This window comes from Anas platyrhynchos, chromosome 2, assembly GCF_047663525.1.
Source record: "Anas platyrhynchos isolate ZD024472 breed Pekin duck chromosome 2, IASCAAS_PekinDuck_T2T, whole genome shotgun sequence".
NCBI classification, from domain to species: domain Eukaryota; kingdom Metazoa; phylum Chordata; class Aves; order Anseriformes; family Anatidae; genus Anas; species Anas platyrhynchos.
Window position 1 is genome coordinate 146732756 of NC_092588.1, and position 20971 is coordinate 146753726.

The 20971-nt window shown below is 37.4% G+C and overlaps 1 long non-coding RNA gene across 2 annotated transcripts; it reads left to right on the top strand.

Moving 5' to 3' along the window:
* The first annotated feature begins 4502 nt into the window (after positions 1–4502).
* On the top strand, positions 4503–20749 carry LOC101789576 (uncharacterized). 2 transcript variants are annotated; one of them, XR_005263613.2, is made up of 4 exons: positions 4503–4688; positions 5909–5973; positions 15780–15896; positions 19647–20749. It is a non-coding gene; the product is annotated as an uncharacterized lncRNA (long non-coding RNA). The 2 variants fall into 2 exon arrangements; XR_002398493.4 differs by lacking the exon at positions 5909–5973.
* Positions 20750–20971: the final 222 nt, after the last annotated feature.

The following is a 20971-nucleotide window of genomic DNA, read 5'->3' on the forward strand; positions in this document are numbered from 1 at the left end:
TACAAGAATGTCCTAATTAAATTGTAGCATTTTCTATTTCATGAACTTGCATGGGATCAAAATATGATTTGAAAATCTTAGCAATTATTGCAAGGATTTACTCAACTGAGTCTGCAGTTAATTTTGAGCATGTTTGCTTAGATTAAACAAGTTAGGATTTTCCTAATATAAGACATGTAGGTCTATTGAATTCTACATAAGAAAGAAGTTTTTATTAATTTCATATGGAAATGTTTTATTATGAAAACTTTTTAGCCTAGAAATCACTACATAGAAGAAAAAATTACATAATGAAAACATTTCAATATTGCCAACAAATTAAAGAGTGACAGTGAGAATGACTGCGTGAACAATCATTTGTATAGGATTTGGAAAAGTAATGTTCAAAATTTCAGAAAAAGAATATTCAGATGCTTACTTATCTATTCAAAATGGCTTACAGCTAGGGAAAATGATATCCAACAACACTCTTTACAATTGTCAAAAGTGTATTTAGAGTGTTCTAAAAGCAGGAAGAGGTTTGTTTGTTTGTTTTAAATCATTGATCATATTTGGGAGAAGCATTGAATTACAGTATTCATAGCTCCTTCTTTCAGGCACCAACTTCTGACCTGATGGAACTTCTGCTAAGGAGACAGTTTTGCGTGATGTTGGAAAACAAACATACATAAGTAGCAGATGAGGATTTTTACATTTGCAATGTCTTTCTTTCTGAGTAGTGATAGTCCTGATAGATATTTTGACATAGCATGCTGATGGGAAACAGGAAACAGACATGCTAGGGATGAGCTAGAAGACCACTGAAGTAATTTAAAAGAATAAAGACTGTCAAAAGCAATAACATGTACATACTGATCTCTATTACAGGTATTGCAAGACAGATGAAAGAGATAGTGTGACAGATACCCAGAATAAACTACTTATGGCACTGCATCAGGAGAAAACAACCACAATGGCAGTCTTCCAAATGTCCAAGAGGTTTGCAAGGCTATATTAACAAGGACAATCACATGAGCTGATCTGTGAGTGTTCTGCCTCTTATGCTGTATCCACTCATATAATCTTGTTTTGGCTATCTTGAAGCTGCATACAAATTAAAATAAATAGTTTTGAATGCTTAAAGAAAAAAAAAGTTATGATCAAGCATGAGAATTCAGAAAACCTGAACACTCTCCCCAAATCACCTTTATTACTTAAGCTAAATCATTATGAAAAAAATAATATTTTGTTATTTTATTGATTTGATTTGTTGTTGTATTTTTTGTTCTCTCTTTCTCTCTCTCTCCCCCTTTCCTTTTGCCTTCAGTAAAAGGCTTCAATGGGATAAAAAATATTTGTTTTTATGTAAATAGAATTTCAATGATGAGATTATTCTAGAAGCAAGGTTAGAAAAAAAAATTAACACAGTAACTGAAATTTATAACTGACAAACAGGGGGAAAACTGCAAAAAGTGACACTGTTGAAGTTCCTTACAGTAAAAAGTAGACTTGTGTAATAAAGCCCTGTTAATTTTCAGTGAGGAGTGGATAACTACCTATTCTTGCTGCTTTTGAAAGTGTTCTTATAATCAATCTTAAAAGAATTTGCACCATTCTGAAAATTTTGCTATAAAAAGCAATGTACCCTGTACTAATTTCTTGCATTGTCCTAGCAATTATTTCATATATTTAAAGAGCTTAAAATAAAGAGCTTTAAAGCTGTGGAAAACAAATGTGTAGTGTAAGTGTACACCTGACAGTGACAAAAATGGCAATTAAGGGAAAGAATAGGAGATTCCAAGTTTCCAGGGTAAATCTGGACAGTAACCTGTTACTAGGGTTCTTAACAATGTTACCCTGAGAACAGAATATTAACTAAGTGGAAAAATTCTGTCTTCAAAAAGATAAGGCAGCCCAGCAATCGCATCCACCAATTCACCCAGCACCCTCAGGTGCCCCAACCCATCTGGCCCCATGGACTTGTGACAGTTCAGGTAGAGTAGCAGGTCTCCAACTGTTTCCACCTGAACAGTGGACTTCCCACCCCCAGGTCAAGATGCCCTCCCAGTTCAGGAGGCTGAGTACTCTGAGAATAAGTGGTCTGACTAGTAAAGATAGATGTAAAGAAGGCATTAAGAACATCAGGCTTTTCCTTATCCTCGGTAGTCATGTTTCCCCCCGCATCCAGTAAAGGATGGAGATCAGGATAATCAACTGATTTTGTTAACCATAAGAACACCTCTGTTCAATGCAGTTCACAGATCACAACAATAAAGCTTCAGAGCTCCAAGTCAATGAATCTAATGGAGGGGATGACAGATTTTGGTTAGCAAGTGAAATAAGTAAGCACATGATACAAAACTCTCAGAATAGTGGAAAATGGAATTGGTTCATCAGTACATAAAAAATACTATTACTTTGTTTCCATTGCATAGCTCTGGCTGATTGACTGCTTTTTATCATCTGAGGATTGAGCCCAGAAATAGTAGTATACATACATTAAAATCAATGTACATGTAAATCAAAGAAAGGGAACAGTTTATTATTTTTTTATAAGAGATTATGATATCATATTTGAATATTTCATAAATCTTTCTAAGAAACCTCCCCTGCAATTCCAGTCTATGATCAATAAAAAGGATATGACATAAAAAGTATTACAAGAGATGATGAAAATACAATTTCTGTCTTAGTAGATGGATGAGAAAACATTGTTTTGTTCTTAATTTTTAAAAAGTCAAAAAAGCATGCTAATAAACAGGTGTGGTCCTCGAAGGATACTTAGAAAACATATCTGCTTCAGTTCATAAATCTCCCAAGTGTTTTGGAATTATCAGTTCCTTCAGGACAAGGAAACAAAAACGGCTGTTTCAATGTCAGCACTGCAAAAACTACGAATGTTTAAACAAATAAAGAGATAGAATGCAATGCATAATTAAAGAGTTTCTTCAGAAGAAGTCTGGGTTATATTTATTTTCAGGATGGCAGTGAAATACATTTGTACCTGTATATGCTCCAAAGGTGTCATTTTCATGAGTCTTACTGCACAAATAAGGCCTAAGCACATAATATATTATTAAAAGGGTTATGCATTTCAAAGAGAACAAAACTACATGAAAATAAATCTAATATTTGATTTTAATAATATATCAGAATTGCTAGTATATTGGTCCAGAAGAAGACATTTAAACAAATGATAAAGAAACACAGATATTATTATTATTGTTGTTGTTGTTTATGAGCAGTCTAAGAAAAATACCAGTTTGCAGCAGAGTAATTGGGCCTATGAAAAGAGTAACAAAGGTGAGATCTGTTTCTTGTTTTATAGTTCCTCTGTGAAGGTAGTGGTCTGAAATTGGTTCTTATTAGTACTGTAGCAGCAATATTTAGTTTCAGCAGGCAATCCAAACATATTTGAAGTGGCTCAGTAACATAAGTTATGTGGAGTAGTTTCCAGAATAGGCTTTGTGTTCAGAATTCAATCCCAATCTAATTTAATGAATCAATCAATAGAAACTGGCTTCCAGACTCAGTCAAAGGCCTTTCTGATTTGGGCAAATAGCCACTAAATCACTCTGCAGATTTCTTCAAATATGGCATACGAACCACGAGTAGTTTAGCTTACTTCACTGAAAACCTTAAGTTGGGGAACTAGTCCCTTTATTTCCTTTATTTCTAATTGGAAAAGTGTCTTGCCTTACTTTTTAAGGTCCTGAAGAAAGAGAGTTGATATACTGCAACCAGCATACCATGGCAAAAGCAGATCTGGAGAGCAAAGCAGTTCTTGCCGAGACACAAACTTCTATTCTTCCATGATGCAAACATAAGAATGATAAGACAAGAAAACTGGGAAATTTGTTACAACAGTGTATGTCTCACCTGAGCTAACATTCCTGTTTGAAGATCCTCATAAGCAATCGCAACAAATGGCTTAGTTTACCTAGCACTATGGTGGTTTCACCTTGATGGGCAGATATTATCTTTGTTCTAAACCAGGGACCTCAGGCCCTTAAATTTAGCTGTGGGTATTCTGATCTAATAACTCTGGCCTAATACATCCTGAATTCTGGACAAGCTTCAGGAATATATCTATTTGAATCTTCCATGAGCTCCACCATGCCCATTGTGAGTTGTTACGATGCATCCTATTTTTTAAGTTTTTGCTGACAAAAGACACATCTAAATTTGTACTTCCTGAGACTGAATGAACAATATACATATTCTCATCTCTACCTTGTCCTTTTTACATTTCATTTCAATGATAAACAGTCAGAATTGTCAATGTAAATACAAAAATAATTTTAGATGATATTACTATTATTATTTTATTTTGTGAGATTCTGGGGTATGTGATCACATAGTTAGGAAACTTTATTCACATAGTCAAATGTCTTACAACTCTATGCATCAATATCAGCACTATTATGGGCACAGAAAAGAAGAAGTGAAAGACTGGAAAAGGAACCTGAATGAAGTTCAGTGGCTTTATTTCTCTTCCCTTTTCTCTCCCCTGCATTTGTTCATCCACACAGATGACTCACCAGTTATTAATACCATATTTAGTGAAGATGACCAGAAAGCTAGTGGAGGAATACAGACTTCTTTGTTTGAAGAAATAAACCTTAGGAAGATGTAGTTCCATGTATCACATGAATAAACAATTTGAAAAGTTATTGAAGCATCTGCATTGGCCATCACATACTGGACAGGTAAGGGTCTGATTATCTTTGTCATCTGCACTGCAATGTGTCCCATTCTACTGTAATTAAAATGCTGTGAAAAGAATGTACTCAATTTTTAATGTTAAAACCCGAGTTTTAATTAAAAGTTGTTTCAAGAAACCTCAGCTGACACTGGCTAAGGCTATAAATATTCCATAGTTTAATTACTTGGAAATCTTGGAAGATTCCTCCTTCTCGGTAAGCCATCCAATTTTGCAAGCTAGTCATTATCTCTTTAGATACCAGTAGTTAAAAATTAAGAATCAGTGTTACTGTCTTTCATGTTGTTTTCAAAGCTTTCCCATAATGTCTCAGAAGTGATTTCACTTTCCAAATATCTTTTTGGCAGGTGTCCGATTGCTAGCCTTAATAATACTCTTTGTATTACTTTAAAATTGACAGCCCCATTGAGCCAATGCCTGTGTGAAATGTGATTCTAACACTACTGTGAGATGGTGATCTATAATCAAAATTTGAATCCAATTGTGTCCTCAAGCAATTGCACTCTATTTTCTGTTACTTTGTCTGCTTTTTGCTTATGTTAAGGTTTTATATTTGGGACAAGTTTCAACACATTGCACAACAATGGACAAGGAAAGAATGAATGCTCTAATAACCATGAATTATTTACTGCAGATTTGGGAGGGATTCAAACACTTCTGATACTCCTTTTGCTAGAATCAAGAGTTGCTTTCCAAGTAGGATCCTTTGACATGAACCATGTATTGATTTAACCACTCAGATTACAGGCAATTTCTTCAACACTCCTTTTAAAAGAAGTGTCCAAATAGGAAACGTATCGTGCCCTTACTCAACCTGAAGAGGCTTGGAATGTAAAAATAAAAGATGGCAAACAAGCGTTTAAACACCCACAGCATTATTGCAGCCTCTACCAAAGCTAAGTTACAAATGCATTGGCAATAGTAGTAGTAATATCCACATTTTTCTCTTTAAGTTTCTTGTTTTCTTAAGATGGAGGATGATATTCTCATATCCCTTATAAATTTACATAAAATAAAATTATTTGCTGCTTCCTATAAGAGTATATATGAATTATATCAGTAGTGACTGATGATAGTCACAGGGAAGTCAGAGTTAGGTCACTACAACTATGCAGATATAAAGCTTCTATTTTAGTGTCTCAAATCCTTTCAGAAATTTAGGTATTCAAGGCATTTAGACATTAAAAGCAGTTCTATTCTCCTAAGCAACTTTTTAGATCTGGACCACGCTGTTTTGTTGGTTTTGTGACCCTGATCCCATGGGCATGAAGGTAAATAATTCTTTTGACTTTGTCATATTTTGTTTTGTATAACAAATAACAAAGAAATGCCATATATAGTAACTCTTTCATTCCCATTCATACTCAAAAGTAAAAAAGAAAAAAAAATGTTTAGCTAACCTGAGCTAAATATAATTACTATTAATAACATAATTATTTTTGCTCTTAACTGCAGCACAACATATTCAAACTCTGAGGTCCCATGAAGAAAAATTATCTGGCTTTATAAATAAATGATTGTGTTACTGTTTTCTGAAGGGTTCACAAGAAGGTGAAAGCATACACTTTTTTCCTGTATGGTTTACCTTGCATAGACCATGAATACAAAGCAGCTCTTAAGGAACAAAGTTACTTGTTTGTTTGTTTTCATTTAAATATAGTCTGGAATATATGTAGTTAAATAAAGGGTATGTGCTCAAGGTGAAAGGCAAGTCTGCTTACTGGACTTGAATTTACAGCCATACATATTGAGAACGTGAAAAAAGTAATTTGGGTTGTTTAATTACATTGTCAAGGGATGCTGTAGCAAACCTGGGTTTATAAACGATTCACGCTGTAAGAAATCTAGCATTCAAGTGGGCTAAATGACTGCATAAAAAGAGTTGATAATCAATGAATACAAATCTAATAAGAGTTGTTGGGTTTTTTTTTGTGTGTGTATGTGTGTGTGTTTTGTTTGTTTGTTTGTTTTTCATCTAAGTTTTAAGTAATATTTGACAAATCAGGAATATGCCACTAAATTGTTACTATTTACATTTTAACTTGTGTCATTGGGTTAAGGACAAATAAAGTGAGAAATAAAGTGAGATTCAGAGTGCCTAATGGGACTGTCCAATTCAGATATTACACCCACCCCCCAAAAAGAAAAAAAAATAAAAAAAAATATATATATATATATATGCTGGAGAGCTCCTGTTAGACTATGTAACTTTGGGCTGGAATTAGTCTAAGAAGAGTTCTTCAGTGAGGAATGGCCAGCCCAGAGGAGAGTTACCTACTAGCCGTATATAACCCTTATAACCCTGGCTGAAGAAGGATACTAGGAAAGGTGCCACCTACCTGGCAGCATCTCCTCCTCAGCTGGCTATTGAGGGTGCCAAAAAAACAGATTAGGTCAGACCTCTTCACAAACTACATCTAAAATTAGGCAAAGGACACCACACATAGATCCTTCAGAGAGAAACAGGCACTTTTGTAAAGAGTCAGGCAAACCCTGTACATAAATCCAAGTGCTGGCTTGGGGAAGAGATGACAGGTAGAAGAGTCTGTCTGAACTCCTATTCCTCCCTGATAATCTAATAAATACAGGATCAAGCACCCCCAGTTTACAGACAACACCGAGTTGGTGGGCAGTGTTGATATACCAAACAGTAGAAAGGCCCTGCAGAGGGACCTGGAAAGGTTGGATCAATGGGCAGAGGCCAATGGGATAAGGTTCAACATGGCTAAGTGCCAAGTCCTGCACTTTGATCACAACAACCTCATGCAGCACAACGGGCTTGGGGAAGAGTGGCTGGAAAGCTGTGCAGAGGAAAAGGATCTGGGGGTTTTGGTCAATGTACTCACCTGAACATGATCTGGCAGTGTGCCCAGGTGGTCAAGAAGACCACAAACATCCTGGCTTGTATCAGGAATAGTGTAGCCAGCAGGACCAAGGTGGTGATTGTCCCCCTGTATTCTGTTCCTGTGAGGCTGCACCTCGAGTACTGTGCTCAGTTTTGGACCCCACACTACAAGAAGGACATCAAGGAGTGTGTCCAGAGAAGGGCTACGAAGTTGGTGAAGGGCCTGGAACACAAGTCCAATGAGGAGTGGCTGAGGGAACTGGGGTTGTGTAGTCTGGAGAAGAGGAGGCTCAAGGGAGACCTTATTGCTTTCTGCAACTACCTGAAAATGAAGTTGTAGGGAGCTGGGGATAGGCCTCTTCTCACAGATAACTAGCAATAGGACAAGACAGAATGGCCTCAAGTTGTGCCAGGGGAAGTTCAGTTTGGAAAGTTTTTACCCCTTAGTTTTTATCCCTTAGTGATACAGAAAGTTTTTACCCCTTAGTGATAATTCAGGCTGCCAGCAACAAAATCTCTGAGAGAGAAGCTTGAAGGCTATCAGAAGAATACTTCGGGGGATTGGGGCAATTAATGAATGGAGCGGCAACACAGGTGGTGTTTTCCTCTATACCTTCAGTGGCAGGGAGGGTTACTGAGTGGACCTGAAAAGCTCAGTTCATCAACACATGGTTGAGAGATTGGTGCCATCACGAGAATTTGTTTGTTCATTTGTTTTTGATCATGGGGAGGTTTACTAAGCACCTGGCCTGATGGCTAAAGATGGGTCCCACCTGTTTCAAAGGGAGAAACAGATTCAAGCCCAGGAGGTGACAGGGCTCATCAAAAGGGCTTTAAACTAGGAACTAGGGGAGATAGGGATGAAATGAGGCTTGAGGGAGATGAGCCTGGGGGTGCAATCCCAAGGTTGAGGGTGAGGGCAATGGCACAGCTGAAGTGCATCTACACCAATACATGCAGCATAGGTAATAAACAGGAGGATCTGGAAGCCATTGTGCAGCAGGCAAACTATGGCCTGGTTGCCATCACTGAAATGTGGTGGGACCACTCCCACAACTGGAGTGCTGCAATGGATGTCTACAAGCTCTTCAGAAGGACAGGCAACAAAGAAGCAGTGGTGTGGGTCTCTATATTAGAGAGTGTTTCAATATTGTTGAGCTCAAGGTTGGGAATGATAAGGTAGAGTCCCTGTATATAAGGATCAGGGAGGTGGCCAACAAGGTGGACATCCTGGTGGGGGTCTGTTTTAGACTGCCAAACCAGGATGAAGAGACAAATGAGGTATTCTATAAGCAGATTGTGGAAGTCACACAATCACTAGTGCTTGTTCTCATGAGGGACTTCAACTTCCTGGACATATGCTCGAAATACAATAAAGCCCTGAGGAGGCAGCCTAGGAGGTTCCTGAAGTTCCTGGAACGTGTGGAGGACAGCCTCCTGACTCAGCTGGTTAGTGAGCCTATCAGAGGGGGTGCCCCGCTAGGCCTGCTGTTCATGAACAGAGAAGGACTGCTGGGAGGTGATGTGGTTGGGAGTTGTCTTGGGCAGGACGACCACAAAATGGTAGAGTTCTCTATTCTTGGTGAAGGCAGGAGGACTGTCAGTAAAACTGCTACCTTGGACTTCTGGAGAGCAGACTGAGCTGTTCAGGACACTGGTAGGGAGGGTCCTTTCAGAGACAGTCCTGAAGAGCAGAGGGGTCCAGGAAGTCTGGGTGCTCCTCAAGAAGGAAGTCTTAAAAGTACAAGCGCAGGCTGTCCCTGTGTGCTGTAAGATGACCCATTGAGGAAGAAGACTGGCATGGCTGAACAGGGAACTTTTGCTGAGTGTCCAGGAAAAAAAGAGTTTATGTATGGTGGAAGAAGTGACAGGCAACTTGGGGAGAGTACAAAGAAGTTGCCAGTATATGCAGAGAAAAAATCAGGAAGGCTAAATCCCAGCATGAGCTCAGCCTGGCCACTACAGTTTTATAAATATATTAATGTCAAGAGGAACGGCAGAGACAATCTCCATCCTTTACTAGACTACTAGACACAGAAGGGAACATAACTACTGAGGATAAGGAAAAGGTTGATGTTTCTAATACCTTCTTTGCATCTGTCTTTACTAGCCAGACCGCTTATCCTTGGAGTACTCGGCCTCCCAAACTGGAAGTCTGGAATGGGGAGGAGAAGAAAGCCCACGTAGTTCAGGTTGAAACAGTTAGAAACCTGCTGCTCCACCTGGACATAGAGCCAGATGGGATCCACCTGAGGGTGCCTATGTATTGATGCCCATATATATACTATATATATAGATAGTATATAAATATATGTACACACACACACATCTATAAGAAGGTTCATAAGGAAGACCTGAGGAACTACAGGCCTGTCAGCTTGGCCTTTTTTTTTTTTTTTTTTTTTCCCAGAGAAGAAATGTTAATTTGACTAGCTTTTAGGCATGTCTTTGTGGGTTGTTTTGTTGCTGTTGATATATATATATATATATATATATATTTTTTTTTTCCTTTCCTACTTTTACTTCATGATACTCTGATGTATAACTCACTGTAAATGCAACATAATGTAAAGCAATCTTGAAGGTACAGCCCAGTACTCAGACCTCCCTGTCTTTTGGATCAATGACCTAAGTGCTACAAGTAGGTTTCTGAAGTGGTCTTGAGGTGTCTGGGTACCTATCCCTTTCTGAGTTTTAGGCCCTATTATGGGTATTTTCATTTTGCTAATTCCTTTTATTTTTCCACTTGAACTGAAATAAACCATTCTCTTTCCCCTCTCCCCATGAAAATAAAATAACAGTAGTATGCAAATCTCATCTTTCCACCACTTTCAGTTGATTACACCTGGAATCATTTATACCAGTCTGCATAGCTTCTGAGAAGTTTTACTTGGTTTTATTTCTTTTCAGTGTTGTATTATGATTCTATTTCATGGAAAAGGTCTGACCTAATCTTTACTGCTATTATTTCTAATTTTAAAACTACTTTAATAAATTTTAAGGTTAAGAGAGTCTACTATGATCTGATTTTCTACTTTACACAAGCCAAAGAATTGCAAATGTCTGGGAAATGTCTATTGCCATAGAGATTAAGATTTTAGACAGATGGGTAGATTTATACCGTCTTGAAAATGTGTCTAACACGGTCTCCAGACATAAATTTCTGAGAGGAGACTTAGCTCTTGCACTTCTGTGTTAATTGGAATGTTAAGGTCCAGATTATAATTTCATGCCATTTGGGAAGAATTCTCTCTTTTTCTGTTTTTTTTTTTCTTTTTTTTTTTTTTTTAAATCAAGGTAGTTTAGAAGCACTGACCTCACCTTTCCTTAGATTTTGAAACCAGGCACAGTTTAAAAGACATTTTCTGTACTTGAGTGAAATAAAACAGAGCTCAAGTTACTCCCATAATCAGTATCATAGTGTCTTTGATCATGTAATATAAGAAGAACAAAAGATTAGATAAAACCTAGGACATCATAATGTTTTATGTCTGAAGTCTTATGTAGAGAAACAGCTTAAGAAAAATGACAGTAGCTTTAAGCACCTGAGCTTCTTTAAAGGACATAGACGTTAAAATCCTGAAGCAATACCAAAACATTATGCCAAAATAACTTTTTCAGTAAAGTATAATAGATGTTATTAATGACTGTTCTTTACCAGATTGCATATTGTGTTCCTAATGCTCTATTTATAAGGATATTCAGCATGATGGACAAACACTTCAGCATCGTAACAGTACGCATCTAAAACTGATTGCAAATGCATTGGCTTGATACTAATGTATCTTTAGATTTAGAGTTACTCCAGTAATACCAAGTGTAACTGCAGTCAAAATAAGATCAATGTACATCTATATTTATGTCTCTTTTATCTCTATATATTAAGCAGTCTGCTTGTGCATGAGAAATAGCTGGATATAAATAGACAAGCTTTCAAAAACAACTGTTTCATTAGCAAGGGATGGATTGAACAGACAGAACAACAGGAATGAAATATTTATGAAGTATATACATGAGCCACTCCTGGTGAGAAGTTTGCCTGGAAGCAGCCTTTCTTAACTGAATGCTCGAGGCTTTGAAATTTTGCTATACTTTTTTTTTTTTTTTCTCTGTAATTTCTCTATCCTTCTGTAAGGGTACACATTGCTACAATCAAAATCACATCCATGACTTTTCATTCCATTCCATACTTTGTTGGTGGCATTTTAGTATTATTATAATTCAGGCAATTCCTGAATAAAATTATATTGTTAATAATATTATATTAATATATAATATAATAATAATATTGAAGGAAGTGTATAGAAATGTAGGTCAAAAAACTTCAGATAACTGCAGAAGAAGGCCTCTAGGGACAAAAATGAGAAATTCAAAGCACAAAATAGTATATAAGTAGAAAGGTCTATAAAGTATAATGAGAAAGAATGAGCATATTGTTATGAAATGACAGAAGACCTGGTTTACTGCTCAGTAAAGAAAGCTGTCATTGGATTGCTTAATGTCACTTTTACATGAAGTTCCAGTAAAATTTAACATAATATTTAACATAATAAAATATGAGAGGTATTAAAATATAGATAGAAGAAGACCTAGATATCTTCAGATCAACTGAACCTGGTGAAACTCACTCTGGATTCATTAGAGAAGCAACCTAAACAACCTCTAAAACATTATTGGCTATATTTTGAAAATGCATGGAGGATGGATAATATCTGGAATGGATAAGTCTTTTGAAACATCATCAATAAATAAATGTATTTTTTGCTGCTTGACTTTAAGCATCTAACTCAAATATCTAAACTAGCTAATTGTCTAGAATTATTTATTATTCAATTAAAAAAATATGTGTTGTCTATCTTTAGGAAGGGTGCTTAATTTGTCAAGATTCTTAAAGTGTCAAAGATAAATGAATGAAGCTTTTTGACTGAGGTTGTAACATATAACCATAAGAAAGGAAGAGGAGGAGCTGTGAAGCTATAGGCAACTCAATATTTTTTTAGTTACACAAAAATACTAGGTAAAATTACACAAACCTTTGCAAGATTTGTATTTCTTTATACTGCAACTGGATGTTTAATATCTTTATCAGTGAAATGGAAAGTGAAATGAAGTGCACCCTCAGCAAGTCTGCCAATGACACCAAGCTGTATGGTGCAGTCAACATTCTGGAGGGAAGGAATGCCATCCAGAGGTACCTGCACAGGCTTGAGATGTGGGTCTCTGCAAACCCCACGAGGTTCAACAAAGCCAAGTGCAAGGTCCTGCATATGGGTTGGGGCAATCCCAAGTACAAATACAAGCTGGACAGAGAATGGTTTAAGAGCAGCCCTGAGGAGAAGGACCTGGGGGTATTGGTTGACAAGAATCATAGAATCAATAAGGTTAGAAAAGTCCTCCAAGGTCATCTGGTCCAACCATCCCCCTACTACCAATGTCACCCACTAAACCACGTCCCTAAACCCATTCCAATGCCTGACTACTCTTTCTGAGGAGAAATGTCTCATAATTTCCAACCTAAATGTCCTCTGGTGCAACTTGAGGCCGTTCCCTCTAGTCCCATCACCAGTTATCTGCGAGAAGAGGCTGACCCCCAGCTTCCCAAACCTTTCTTTCAGGTAGTTGTACAGAACAATAAGGTCTTCCCTGAGCCTCCTCTTCTCCAGACTAAACAACCCCAGTTCCTGCAGCCGCTTCTCACAGGACTTGTGTTCCAGGCCCTTCACCAGCTTTGTAGCCTGCCTCTGGACATGTTCTAGGACCTCGATGTCCTTCTTGTAGTGTGGGGTCCAAAACTGAGCACAGTACTCGAGGTGCAGCCTCACAGGAGCAGAATACAGGGGGACAATCACCACCTTGGTCCTGCTGGCTACACTATTCCTGATACAAGCCAGGATGTTTGTGGTCTTCTTGACCACCTGGGCACACTGCCAGACCATGTTCAGGTGAGTACATTGACCAAAACCCCCAGATCCTTTTCCTCTGCACAGCTTTCCAGCCACTCTTCCCCAAGCCCGTTGTGCTGCATGAGGTTGTTGTGATCAAAGTGCAGGACTTGGCACTTAGCCATGTTGAACCTTATCCCATTGGCCTCTGCCCATTGATCCAACCTAGTTCCCTCTGCAGAGGGAACTTCCCTCTACCCTCTGGAAGATCGACACTTTTCCCCTGCTTGGTGTCATCTGCTAAGTTACTGAGGGTACACTGAATTCCCTCATCCAAATCATCAACGCTATTAAAGAGGATGGGCCCCAACACCAACCCCTGGGGAACACCACTGGTGACTGGTCGCCACCTGGATTTCCCTCCATTCACCACCACTCTCTGGGCCCACCTGGCTTTACTGAAGTGTAGGTAGACTACATCAACAGCCTTTCCCTCATCCACCAGATGGGTCACCCAGTCATCAAAGGAGATGAGGTTGGTCAGGCAGGAGGATTTGCCTTTCATGGACCTGTGCTGACTGGGCCTGGTCCAAGGTTGTCCCACATATGCTGTTTGATTGCATTCAAGATGACCTGTTCCATCACTTTTCCTGGCACCAAGGTCAGGCTGACAGGCCTGTAGTCCACCAGGTCCTCCTTATGACCCTTCTTATAGATGGGCATCATATTAGCAGATCTCTAGTCATCCAGGACCTTTCTGGATGACCGTGACCACTGATAGATGATGGAAAACAACACAGCAATCACATTTTCCAATTTCCTCAGCACCTTTGGGTGGATCCCATCTGGCCCCATGGACTTGTGACAGTCCAGGTGGAGCAGCAGGTCTCCAACTGTTTCCACCTGAACTGTGGGAGGTTTCTTCTCCCCATCCCAGACTTTCAGTTTGGGAGGCTGAGTACTCTGAGGATAAGTAGTCTGACTAGTAAAGACAGATGTAAAGAAGGCATTAAGATCCTCAGCCTTTTCCTTATTCTCAGCAGTTATGTTTGCCCCTGGATCCAGTAAAAGAAAATCTTAACATGAACCAGCAATAAGCACTTGCAGCAAAGAAAGCCAACCATATCCTGGGCTGCAACAACAGCAACATGGCCAGCAGGTCAAGGGAGGTGATTCTCCCCTCTACACTGCTTTTGTGAGACCCCACCTGGAGTGCTGTGTTTAGCTCTGGAGACCCTAGCACAAGAAGGACATGGACCTATTAGAACAAGTGCAGAGGAGAGCCACAGAGATGATAATGGGTCTGGAGCACCTCTCCTACAAAGACAGGCTGAGAGAGTTGGATTTTTAAGCCTGGAGAAGAGAAAGCTCTGGGAAGACTCAAAGAGGCCTTCCAGTACCTTGAAGGAGCCTAGAGAAAAGCTGGGGAGGAATTCTTTGTCAAGGAGTGCAGTGATAGGACACAAGAGATAAAGACTTTAAACTAAAAGAGGGTAGATTTAGATTAGATATAAGGAGGAATTTCTTTACTATGAAGGTAGTGAGGCACTATCACAGGCATCCCAGAGATATTGTAGATGCCCCATCCCTGGAAGCATTCAAGGGTAGGCTGGATGGGGCTTTGAGCAACTTGATCTAGTGGGAGGTGTCCCTCTCCATGGCAGAGGTATTGGAGTTAGATGATCTTTAAGGTCCCTTCTAACCCAAACCATTCTGTGATTCTATGATTCTAAGAATAAGGATTTTTTCTTTTTTTCATTATAAAATGACAATTTAAGTAGACAAAGGAACAGTAGTTATTATGTATCTCAGCCAGAGGAAGGTTTTTTAAATGTTCTGTGTGACCTTCTCAAAATTTGTGCATGTGTATCTACTGTCACATACAGGCAAAAACAGCTAGTAGATTGTACTTAATGCCTAATGACAAATTGTTGATGTTTATAGACCTCTGGGGTCATAACTGGATTGGATACTTCTCTGTTTTCACTAATGACAAGAAAGAATAAAAGGTCTGCTCATTTAAATTACAGAAGACATTCATTTAAAAGTCTTTGGTGTCATGTTAATGTGCTGAATTGGAGAGGCTTTAAGGAGAAGTGTTCTGAAAAGAAGAAATACAATGAGCTTCTGTGAAGAATACTACAATTTTATAAATTTATGTGAAAAGTCATTAGCACAGATTTAGAACAAGGAAGTCAAATTTTTTTGTATTAAATAGTGTAGTGATATAATAGACCACAAACTGAATAAAAACAATTATACTGGTGCAGCAATGGGCAAAAATCAATAGGTATGTGTAAACAAAAGTAAGACCCGTAAGTATTCTTTTTTTTTTTTTTCTTTAATAAAGCATTAAAGGAACTTCAGCGGAAATTTATGTCCAGTATTGGAAAGTGCATTCAAAAATAAGACTCAAAGAGAGTTCAGATGAGTGCTACAGGAAACACCTACAAAACATGACCTGAAGGTAAGAGGAAAAGAACTGCAGTTGTCATTTTTAAAGAAAGGATCCTGACAAGTGAACAGGGGAAAAGTATTTTGTCTGCAAATCAAAATTCTGACCATGCATTAATAGCTCTAATTTCATGGGTGTGTGTGTAAAGTATTAAAATGCTAGATAGACTTATCTGAATATAAGGAAATTGAAACTAAATTTAGTATAGGAAAGAAAACCTGGGAAATATAATCTAAACTTATTGTTACAGTTTAAGAAACCAAGAGGTAACTTAAAGGAACACAAGTGTACCTATGTCAGAAACTATGATTTTTAAGTCAAGTTATTAACTTTGGTGACTGCGGCTATAATGATTTGTAAACATTTTCAGTTGTAATAGATATATGCAGCAACTTAGAGTACTAAGAAATAGTTCGTGCTCAAAAAATAACTGAGTTCATGAAACCACAGTAGAAATAAAGTCCAGCAAAGAATAAGAAAACACTGAACAAACAAACAAACAAACAAACAAAACACGTAAAACAAGGAAAAAATAATATAAATTAATGGAAAATTTGCAGAGGAAAAAATGTGGCTGAAATATGTAGGAGGATAACCTGGTGCTGATCACAACAATTTCACATATTGAACAATGTTGCTTGTTCTGGTTGAAATCAATTTCTTGGGATGATATGAAACAATTAAAATGAGATAAAATCATGTAAATAGTTAAGAAGCCTTTTTGTTAGAGACCATATATATTTCCTCATAAGCATGAGTGTAAAATGAACAGAAAAATAAGGAGAACCAATAACATTTTCTATTCCAGATTTTAGGTCCAGGTGATCACTGGAGGGCAGATACTTCACTCTGTCTTCTCTCCAGCAGCATAGCAACCCAAATGGAGGAGATTCATCCTGCCTTCAATCCAACACCCACATTGTTTGAGCAGTACAATTAGCATACCTACATAACAGAACCTACATCTGTGAGAATTTAGGGAGATTCTGTAAGGAACTAATTCTGGCTACACAAATAAAGCACAATCTGTATTTCTACAAGTTCTTTTTTCTTCCCCCTTAAGTGATTCCAAACAAATTGTATTCATCACCTTGCCCATCTTCTGTTTACATTTCTAGTGTAAGCATCAAAATGGGTAACACATGCATGAGGAAATGAGGAATACTGCCCAAAACTTCAGTTTCGTAGAATCATAGACTATCCTGAGTTGGAAGACAAAGCTCTAAGGTCCAACTCCTAGCTCCTCACAGGACCACCCAAAATTCAGACCATACGTCTGAGACCATTGTCCAAACACTTCTTGAACTCCAGCAGTGCCATGACCAGTGTCTTGAGGAGCCTGTTCCAGTGCCTGACAACCACTCTTTCACCCTAACACCCAGCCTGACCCTCCTCTGTCCCAGCTCCATGCTGTTCCCTCAGGTCCTGTCGCTGTAACCAGAGAGCAGAGCTCAGCGACTGCCCCTCTGCTCCCCTTGTGAGGAAGCTGCAGGCCACCATGAGGACTCCCCTGAGCCTGTTCTACTCCGAGCTGAACAAACCGAGGGGCCTCAAGTGTTTCTCATGTGTCTTCCTCTCTAGACCCTTCACCATCTTTGTAGCTCTCCTTTGGATGCTCTATAATAGTTTTAAGTCCTTCTTCTATTGTGGCACCCAGAACAGTTTCAATTAGTTATCACCTCAGCCCAATCACATGTTGATAAAATTATGATTTGATGAAGACATAACATAATTAACTGCTCATCAGACATCTCTGTAGTAGACACTCATGAACAGTGGTTTAGAATGAAAGTTTTGAACACAGTGAGAAATATATGTCCATCAACTGGTTGAAAGAAAAACAAAATACGAAGTTCCTACTCTAAGAGAAACTGGCCCATTTAAGAACATTACAGGCAGACTGTAGCCTTTAAGACAGGCCAATGTTTTTGTTTGTTTGTTTGTGTTATTGTTGTTTTGTTTTGTTTTTCTCTTATTTCATATTAATTTCACAATTTAATGCACTGCAATAAATGTCTTTCAATTTAAAATCTGTATTTTACTTGTATGAGGCTAAACATATTTTTTTCCTGGTTACAGTGCCAAACTACAGGCAAACAGGCAGCATCAAGAAGGAAGAAAAAATAAAAAATAATTGGAAATTATTCTTTTGGCAGTAGAGCTAGTGCTCCATTTCTCTTATGTAGAAGTGATGGCTATTAACACTTGAAAAATTAAGTGATTTCTAACCTAAATACAACCTGTAAAACTGTTCCTACGCTTAAGTAGTGAGAAATGCTGAACAGGGCCCCAAAGAGTCTAGCTATGTATGTTTGTTGCACTTTCATTTCTTCAGTATTTAAGTAACTGTGTAAGAGGCACTGTACACAGCTACACTGGAGATGTCAGGAACATAGACTATGATAACTGTACTTGACAATAATCAGTCCTGCCTAAAGTGGAGGAAAAGATTTCATTTTAACTGTCTGTAGAGGGTCAGATAGTTAAACACTTTAAAATTATGCTCTGTTATCTCTTGTACTGCTGCATTTGTGTTTATGCTGAACTTCAGCTTTTAGCAATGACCTGAGCCAAGTCCAGATCCCTCTGGAATAGATAGGAATTTTGTTTTTTACTCTGTGGAAACACATATGTGTCTACCAAGTCTTTTTTTTTTTTTTTAATTTAATTTTTTTTATGTGCCAAAATCAGAGGAAGGTATCAGTGGGTAATTGAAGACCTATTCCAATTCCCCCTGAACTCAGCATAGTAAACTGTTGATTTCTTTCAAAACTGTGGGAAAGCATCAAAGCAAAAGCAAAGTACATTAGTTACAACACAGTCCTTGGGAACTGATTTGAGGACGTTGTATTTCTGAAAAATTTACTAAAAAATAAAAATAAAAAATAAATAAAAAAAAAAGAAGAAGAAAGTGTATGTTAAGACATTTCTTAAAAGATCAAAAATATCAAAGGAAGGTTTCTAAAATAAGACAAATCTGTGTCCAGACAACAGCAGGGCCAGAAATAAGAGGGAGAGTGTCTCAACACAAACGCAAAATGCGTCATTATCAGCTAAGTACTTACAATGAATCGGTCATTTGGAGATCAGCAAATATTGAGGCTGTTCAGCAAATAATATTCTACAAGGTTTAGAAATAAATCTCTACCTGACCAAAGGTTGAATAGAATTTCAAAGTTGATGAGAAGATAATAGATTCCAGTATGCTAAGCCAGATATATTTATTTGGCACAGAAAGTCTTAACTGATTACCAAACTACCTATAGCTTGATTCCTGCTGGCCATTCATGCTAATTATTTACCATAGATTTGTAATAGTTATGGCCAGCAAGACAGGCACACTCATAGTCCTAATTTCACACAGATATATTGAGGGTACTGTCCAAGTACATTGGAAGTCTCTGATAATGCAGAGACATCTATTCGAAAATGACTTCCCCATAGAGAAAACTAATTTTAGAAGCTCACATTCATTCTTTAAGTACATTTGAACTAGTGCAGCTCTCCCGGTGACATCAAATGAAACTTCCCACATCTAAAACAATATACAATATCACAGTTATGAGCTACTCCACTGGATGTCATGTTCATTGCAAAACAAACTGCAGTTAAATTGCAATTTGAGTCCAGACATCTATGTTTTTGTTTAGTTGTGTGGTGTTTTTTTGTTTGTTTGTTTCTTTGTTTTTCTAAATAAATGTCAGTACCATTTTATTTCTGCTATTATTTTATACTCATGGTGAGTGTTCTTATTCTCTACAGGTACTGGATAGAATTCAGTGCAGTCACTTTGGATCTCAGACATGAAAGATCCCTGGGATTCACTGGCACATGGATGGAAAGCTAATAGAAATCTGTTAATACAGTAACAGGAAATGAGTGCCTATTAAAAAAACTTGGTGACATTGAAACCAAAATGGTAATGAAATTACTAAATTTGGTTCAGCCATAGTTATTGAGCTGTATATTGAAAATATATATATACATATAAAAGTCTTGCTGTAAGTTGTTGTATACATTCTTATATCTTATATTATGCATGCCTGCATGAAAGTAGTGATACTTTTAATTAATTAATTAATCAATTTTTATTTATAACTAATTCCACTCTTTTGATAGTTTCTGTCAAATGCTAATCTTCCTGGAATAATTAAGAATTTTTCTTATTGAAATTATTAGACAGACTCCCATTTACTTTGACAGGTCTTCAAAGAAGGTTTGAGAAAATTTAAATTGAAAATTAGGTAACCCAATCTATTCATGCTCCTAGAGCAGAAACTGTGAAAGTCTACAAAATAATTTGCTAAATACCAGAAATACAGTGAAAATTAGTTTTTTAATGCTGTTTCAGTCTTTTGCTTTCATTCTTATCTAAAACCAAAACCTGAATATATATATATATATATATATATATATATATATATATATAAAGCCAACAAACAACCACCAAACAAAAATAATTAAATCAACAAAATAAAAAGACCAGCTTTCCTAAACTCAGACCGTTTTATAAACATCATCCTTTGAGAAAACTAATTTCTTAATATACCTCAAATGTATATTTGGTACTTGTTCATTACCTGATGTACTACAAACTCATAGAGTTGGATTCATGGAACTGGAATATTCCTACTCATAGCTCTGACTATGGTGCAATCATATGCAATTTCTGACTTAGACTCAGATGTATGTTCCATGTAAGTATCTTTTAATATTTAGCAGTACAGAAGTACAGGTTTAGTCTTACCATATAGTTGTTAGTGAAAGGTGAAAGTTAGGTAAAGAACCATGTTCAAATCATATTTATGATTATTTACCTGAAAGAACTTGAGAAAGTAAAGTGCCTTTTTTTTTTTTTTTTTTAATGTTCCTAATGTTTCAACCCTTCAATAAATGTATGTTTCCTTTGGGAATTCAAATTTCCTAGAGTGTTTTACCCAAGGACTTACACTACAGAAGAAGCTAGTCTGAGGACAAAAAAAGACTTGACCAGAGATTTCTTCCCTCCAAAACAGTATAGAGAACAAGAATTAGAATTATATGTCAGTCACTAGGAGGTTATAAAAGCCTTTTCTGAGCAGTGAAAG